At 33.1% G+C, this 8,395-nt stretch overlaps 1 pseudogene; it reads left to right on the forward strand.

Annotated features, from left to right (window-relative positions):
* The first annotated feature begins 1,060 nt into the window (after window positions 1-1,060).
* On the forward strand, window positions 1,061-7,754 carry LOC149209822 (mannosylglycoprotein endo-beta-mannosidase pseudogene; annotated as a pseudogene).
* The last annotated feature ends 641 nt before the right edge of the window (window positions 7,755-8,395 follow it).

Here is an 8,395-nt window from a genome sequence, read left to right on the forward strand (position 1 = left end):
CCTTTCACAATGTTGGTGATAAGCTTCCGATTTTGTGTGGATCAGTCTTATTCCAACCAATAAGCAGGTTTGCCCTTGACTAGGCTTTTCCTAGTTACAAAAAAAAAAATTAATGTTAGATTACTTAAAGAGCTAGAATATCATCATGCCCAAAAGCATAAGAGGCATTTACGAGAAATGTGGGTTTTCAACATGGAGGTTCCTTTGTGCTAACAGACATCAACATGCGAACATAGGATGAGAGGACAAGGACTTATCAACAACAAAATTAGAAAATTAATGTAATACCCAAACGTGAATTTTCTTTTGGTTAACAAGTTACTAGAAGATTTATACATTTCTAGATAATTCTGAATTGTTGCGCCGAGAGGGGGATCTATAGCCTAGTATGGAAGATATGTTGTAAGAAAAATAAAATAAAATAAATAATTAAAATAAAATTGAGATAAAGTAGTCAAATTATTGTCTGGGCTCTAGGTTTTGATATATATATATATATATATATATATATATATATATATATATATATATATATATATATATATATAGATATATATATATATATATATATATATATATATATATATATATATATATATTAAACTATCTTAGATCCATTTTTACTCTAGATTTACCAATTATCTAGAGGGTTCAAATCTCTTTTTACTGTAAACGATGTTTGCATCTCGACAAATTTGATACTTTTTAACACTTGGTAGATCTTGAGTTAATATGGTTCTTAGCTAGTATAGAAAAAGATATTCCCAATTTTAACTATTATAATGTGTTTCAGATCCAAGATACCCACCTTTATGACTATAATTTTTAATGTACATATAAAATATTGCTATATAATGTAGATTTTCAATTACAATTTTATAGATATTTAATATGTTAAATTGATTTCACATTTTAAAATAATTTTTAGAGAATAAAATATTTTCATATTTGCGTGCCAGTGGTTGAAATATGAAAATGAACATGAGTCAATGAATAGACAAAGAAAAAGCGTGGTAACACTACTAACAACTTATATTTTCCATGGCAGTGAAAATCACTGATGACATCTAGTTTCATTATTTTTGATGATTCAAATAGGGCATACTTACATAAGACAACACAAAATTTACCAATGTTAGTCTCTTAGTTGTAGAATGCACCCTAAGGGTGTACATGGCTCTTAAATTAGACGATGGGGTGTGTTTGATTGAGAAATTGGAGACAAAGGAGTTATCAATACCAATTTTATGGTGGAAAAATGGAATGGGAAAAAAAACACTATACAAAGTGGATATCACTCTGGATGTAAGAGATTATGGAGATTCAGATTCCTAAATCCATCCCCTCAGATTTCAGAAAATTGAGAGTTACATAGACCCTACAACTGGTGGAAGATTATTCAAATTCAATGGGGAACCTATTTTCATTCGTGGAGGCAAATAGATAGTGTATGATGGTGTGTTGTGGCTTTTAGAAAAGCGTTACAATGAATATATCAAGTTCCATGTTGATATGAATTTTAATATGATTCAATGTTGGGGTGGGGGTTTATGAGAGTGGCCAGAATTCGATCACTACTATGATCAATATGGCTTGTTGGTTGGGAAAGAGTTATGGATTACTAGAGGTGTTGATGGGCGTGGTATTCATGTTTCGAACCCAAATGAGCCATTAGATCATGAAACTTTTCTTATATGTGCAAGGGACACAGTCGATATTTTACACAACCATGCAAGCTTGGCACCATGGGTTTGAGGTAATGAATACCACCCACCATATAACATCAATGTAGCTCTAAAGAATGACTTGAAACTTCATCCTTCTTTCAAGTCCCCTGAGATTGGAGAAAATTTAATGAATTCACATACACGACCTAAATCTTTTGAAGATCTTAGTCGATACCTTGATGGAACCCATGTATACATAAAAGGATCTTTATGGGATGGATTTGCCAAGGGAAATGGATAATTAACAGATGGCCCCTATGAAATCCAAAATCCAGAAGACTTTTTCAAGGATGAATTTTATCAATATGGGTTTAATCCTGAGGTGGGTTCTATAGGTATGCCACTTGCAACCACTATCAGAGCAACAATGCCTCCAGAAGCCTGGGAAATTTCACTGTTTCAGAAGCTCCCAAGTGGCTACATTAAAAAGTATTATTATTAATAATAAATTTAAGACGAGATAATATTTTTGTATTTGATAATTTTCTGAGGAAGAATGCATCCCATTAAAACCAATTTGACATGAATTAGGCAATGTGGGTGGAGAAATGGTAGATCAACACTTTGACACACTTTGTTCATAGTCAGGTCTTGTTCTTGTTCAAGTACTATGAGAAATCAAACCATTTCTCTATCATTTATATTATCACACTAAAAATGAATGATATGCGTAGGGATTTCTATGCTGGAGCTCTGATGTCATGATCTGCCCTGTAACTGAAGTTGTTGCAGCCATTTCTAGGGTTTCATCATTTGTTTTATCAGGTGAAAATGGTATATAATTATTTGGATGTGAATTTGGGCGAAGACCGAGTTCAGTAGTGCACATGTTTGTGAGGTGATAAAAAGGAGAAAACGAAGGATGTTGGAAATCCAGGGTTTCCAGACTGGGTGAGCACCCTCTTTCAGACTCTAATGTTTTGTTGATAATGACTTTTAATGGAAATCAATTAGACAATTGTATGGGGGAATATTTTCTTATGAGGAATGTGGTCGTGAAGTTGATATGTCAAAAATACCAGTAGAGGAAACCAAAATATTGAATTTATGAGTAGTATACATGAGAGGAAGAGGAACACATTTTGATAGAAGAATAATATTGGTGATACAAAATTATCATATGTTAAAGTGAGTGTGTGCAAAAAGGATTGGAGAATTATTTAAGGAATAATAATAAGCCAAGTGAAGGTTTATGTAGCTTTTCAAGTGAAAATAATACCAACTCTTTTAGAACAATAGAATGGAAAAAATAAGATATAGTGGCCTTCGATGGAATACAATGCCATTCACCTATGAAGATGGTGCAAAAATCCTCAATTGTGCAAATAAATTGTGAGCCAAAACATAAACATTCAAATTTCAGTCAAGACGTCATAGAGAATTTTGTGTAGAAAACAACGCTTTAGAGAGAGTTGAGACAAAGAGTGGTAGGTTGCAACAATGACATAGTCGGAGAGTGTAGGATTTCCTTGAAAACTTTGGAACTGTTGTACTAAACAAATCTAAAAGTAATCAATGCACCAAGACACATAATTTCTCTACCAATTTGTAGCATAATAGAACAGAAATAAAGTAGTCACACAATAGCAAAAACACAAATTTTTCTAGGGAACCCAACTAAAAACACCCTCTGCTAGCTATAGAAAGCTGATTGACAAAGTTTGACCAAAATAGAACTATTACAAAGGAAATTGTTTCTCTAGAGAGCAAACTTATTCTCCTTGCTAGTAGTTAGCTTGAAACCCTACGTTCAAGAACCCTGTCCTTAGCTCCTAAATCCTTATGTTCGCCATGGAAATTTCCTCCTATTTCTTAGCTCATACCATCAAGAATTTCCTCTACCAAAACAATATTTTTAGGAAGCTATTTCATGCTCTTCCTAGCTCTATGAGCTCGCACACAAAACTCATGCTCACTATTGTCTTGTCTCACAACCTTGTTCTCATACAAAACAATGATTAAAATTGTGCCTTTTGACCTATTTATAAGAAATTCGGCCAATCTAAATTGGGTAAGTTTATTTTTGGAAGTGATCTTGTGATTAATTAGTTAACTCAGTCTAACTAACTCATGTAACTCATCCTAGCGAAAAACATCCATTGAGACTTACATGGAAAAATTTAGGGGCGAATGTTCACCCTTTGGCGAAATTAAGGGGTTTTGAATTTTTAGTGGGAAACTATTTTGTATCATAGTAAATTTTTACAAATCACCTCAAATCGCCCACCTTCTTTTAAAGGAGAGGGTAAAAAAGGTAAATTTAGCCCTTGAAATTAGGAGTTACAAGCTTCCATTTGCCCTAATTTTCAAGAATAGGTTTTATTTAAGTGAATCCTATGGGCCAAATACCATATTTATAAAAGATGTATTGTAAATTAATAAAAATATAAATAAATGAGAGGTGTGGTAAATAAATAAAACATGTTTTTATATTTACTCCATAAGTCACCTTATACACATGCAAGGGTGTAAAAAAATAAAAATATAAATAAACTGGAGGTGTGGTAAATAAATAAAACCTCTTTTTAAACTTACTCAAAAGGTATGGTAAATAAATAAAACTATAAATAAACTAGATGTATGGTAAATAAATAAACCCTCTTTTTATATTTAGTCCATAACCCTCTTTCTATTTATGAAGGCTCAAAAAAGAGGTTTTATGTAGGTGAATCCTATGGGCCAAATATCACATTTGTAAAAGAGGTATGGTAAATTAATAAAAATGTAAATAAATGAGAGGTATGGTAAACAAATAAAACATTTTTTTTATATTTACTCCATAAGTCACCTTATATTTATGAACACTCAAAAAATGCGTTATATTTAGATGAAACCTATGGGCAAAATACTATGGGCCAAATACCATGGGCTAGATTATTATTAATACCATACAAAAAAACATTATTAACCCTAATATTACTATTAATAAAAGTAAAAATGGCACATGGTATTGACCCATGGTATTCACGTGGAATGTAACCTATTTAAATGGGGGAATCAAACCATCATATATCAATCTTTAATCTAGATCTACTAACCCCCGAGAGGTATCAAATATCATGATATGCAAACTAGCATAGAGTGAAAAAATATTTGATCCCTCTCGGGGCTTGGTGGATCAAGAATAAAAATGGATATTGTAATTTAATGTATGTTAAACATTTTAACTTGGTTAAAATAAAAAATAGAATAAAAATCAATTATTAATTTTATTATTTTTTATAAATTACTAATAGTAATTTTTAAGCTCCAGGTTTATGATAACCCATGGTATTGACCCATGGCAATACCATGGTATTCATGTGAGCATAGACTATTTAAAGGGGAATTCTATCATCTTAGATCCATCTTAATTCTGGGTCTACCAAGTGCTTAGAGGGATAAATAGATTTCATCACCCTAAGAGTGGTAGATGTGGAGTTAAGATGGATATAGGCTGGTTTTCATGATAATGAAGATATTAAATAGACTTAGGAAATTATATTGTAAAAACATATTAAGGTGAATGGTTAAAGCTACATTTAGTCACTTCACAAAATCTAGTAAAAAATACCAATATCTCCATTAATATTGCTATTCAAATTTTTCTAATTTAACAAAAAAAAATTCAAAACAATGAAACCTTATCACTCTTTCCAAATCACCCTCGCAGAATATTTCTCACCATTTTTCAAACATTCTCAATATGATATCTTCGTGAAAAAGTTTAGGTACTGATGTTGGATTAGTTGTTTGAAAAATAAGTTGGCTTGTACAACTTTTCATCTTCTGTGCTATTCTTAGTTTTTCCTAATGATCTGTAGTGGCTGGAGCAACTGCACGATATTTTCCTAAAAGGTGGAGATTGTTCACCAAAAAGGAAATTAATCTACATGTTACAACGCTGTTAAAAAATGCAAGACCTATTAGGGTAGTGAATTATGCTAATAAGCAATTTATATTGGGAGAGACAGTAATTAACTTTGATTATTTGATTGAAGATTTCCAATTAAAATAATAATAAATCTACATTTATATATTCATATATTGATTGGAAGGATTCTCACAATGGTCACTTCTTTCAATTAGATTCCCTTAAAGCTCTTGGGATACCCAATACTTTCTTATATAATATAGTTGGGGCTTGCTAATTATTTGTGTGTTGGAGTAAACAAACTTGACATGTTTTTTTTTTTAATCTCGCATTTGGAGTCTATGGAATAAGAAAGAAATTTGATAACTTGTAAAAAGTGGTAGCTTGTCAAAAGTTGTAGAGAAAAGGTTAATCTCTCCTACCTTGACAGAACTCGTTGTCAATATCAACACTTACAAGAAATTTGTTGTGGAATATTATCAAAACTAATAGAAGGATATGAAATAGTGTATTTTAAGAACCTTGACAAACAGGGCCATTGAAACTTGGAGCATTGTTTGCAGGAAGAGAAAATTGTGTTTCTTTTCCAAACATGTATGTTAGTATATTACAGTTTAATGAATATGTTTTCTTATTATCATATATGGTTTCATACTTTAACAAAACATTCGCGAATACTTTACAATGTTTATTATCCAGTAAAAGATTTGCCAAGATCTTACAAGATTTTATAATTCAGTGAAATATTCTCCATCACTGTACAAGATAATATAATTTGGTGAGAGATTTGCCAAAAAAATTATATATACATATTATATTATTGATAAAGTCGCCTCCCATTTTTCCTATGTATTGTGGGGATTAGCCCATTTATTATACATATAAATTTAGGGTGGTTCTTAAACTTATCCCTGGAGACTTATAACTTGCACAAAGAGACAAACAACTTAGCCTCCAACTATTCACATGAATTAAACCGCTTCATGAACTCAACCTAACTTTTAGGAACTCATCCTAACTTATAGGAACATCTGCATGTTAAATGACTCCTTGTGGTCTCTTTCACTAAAGCATAAGTCAAAGAATACCTTACCCGCTATTATTTTCAACACTCTCTCTTAGTAAGGAAGGTGTTTCTGGAAGAACCTCATCCACTTTGATCTATCTCCAACATGTTCTCCATTGTTGTAGCTACTCCATCTGAACTAGAAGACTACCCTAATTTTTTCTCTGGAACCTGATATGAACACCTGTTATTGCCCACCATGCTCTACGACTCTATCACTTCAGTCATAAGTGCCATGTACCTTGTGTACCTTTATTGTTGCTTCCTTTGGCTGAAGGTGATACTAGAAGATCCAAATCTCTCATGACCTCCCCTAAAAAAATATTCTGACCACTTCACTCAAACTCTTTCTATACTATGTGTCTTTGACTGAGTGGTTACCTCCACTCACCCTGCGAAATTCTCCTCATCATCCTGCTAGTAAGCCCACTAGCCAACTAGCTTAGACTCAAACTGAGATACTATTTGAGGCTCAATCTTGATATCTTTTTCCTGCTCTCACTCAACTATCACTTCTTTCTTCTGATAACTTCTTGGCTTGTTTCTAAAGATTGTGCTCATCTCTACCTACCACTTGTAGAGATTCTTTATCCTCACACCTATCTGCTTCTTACATCCAAAAGCTAAGTGCTAGAGGAAAACCTTAATTCTTCTAAAGATGACATCATAACCCTTGCTATCGAAACACTATTATACTTTAATCCTAGGATATATAGGACATCTTTGTGATCAAGAGACTTACCTCACTCCCTTTGAAAACTGATATTGCCAACTCCACTAGCTGCATATTGACCATCACCTCCTAGCTCAATCTAAAACTGTGTGTCCTTCTCATTCAGGTGGATGAAAATCTTCTTATTCCAACTCATGCGGAAGGATGCTCCTGAATCAATACCATACACCACTATTTGCTGAGATTGACATGCAACCAATCAATGAGAAATCCCTTTTGAACTAGGAGGAAACTTCATCTACCTCAGTCAATGTAGTTACATGATTCTTACTAGACTCTTCCCTGCTCTTATGATACTTAGTGGCAGAGTGTCCAAACTCATGGAATTGGAAGCACTTATCTTACTTAGATCCTTCGTCTTTCCCTTATAACTAGACTCAACCACTCCTTGGCCTTACTTTCCCTGTGCCTTGATACACATGGCTACTAGGGAAAAGTTATCCCTACCATTTGTCTTCATTAATCTACCATCCATGGTCCCTCTTTGGATCTCTTCATGAATTCAATCAAATACGTAGCCTTTCCCAATGTGGAAAATTTTCTTTGCAAACTACTCCATCTTGGAAACCATACCAAGACTTGTGAAGTCCTAGTAGAGAAAAACTCATAAGGTCATCCTCTGGTACAGTCACACCCACACCACCTAGCTAATCTTGTACCTAATTAAATTTTGACAAATACATGATGATGGGCTCATCCTTGCTCATCTAGATACTCCTTATCTTCTCCTTAAGAGTAAGATTCTTGGTATCATTGGTACTATGATATAATTGTAAGATGGTTTGAAACATCTCATATGTTGTCTTCTACTCATCGAGATGTGGAACTATATGATCTTTGACCCCTTCTATAATAATCCTCTTGGACTTGATATCATTCTTATTATGCTGCGCCAACTATCAGGGATATTATGGTGGTGGAATTTCATTTTTCATAAATTTTCCCACCCCATTATCCTCTAATACTATCGTGATCATCCCTTGCCAAGAGATGACATTAGCGACTCCCTATAAACA

This window comes from Pinus tabuliformis, chromosome 1_2, assembly GCF_031772625.1.
Source record: "Pinus tabuliformis cultivar Carrire ecotype Pingquan chromosome 1_2, CPIR1, whole genome shotgun sequence".
NCBI lineage: Eukaryota > Viridiplantae > Streptophyta > Pinopsida > Pinales > Pinaceae > Pinus > Pinus tabuliformis.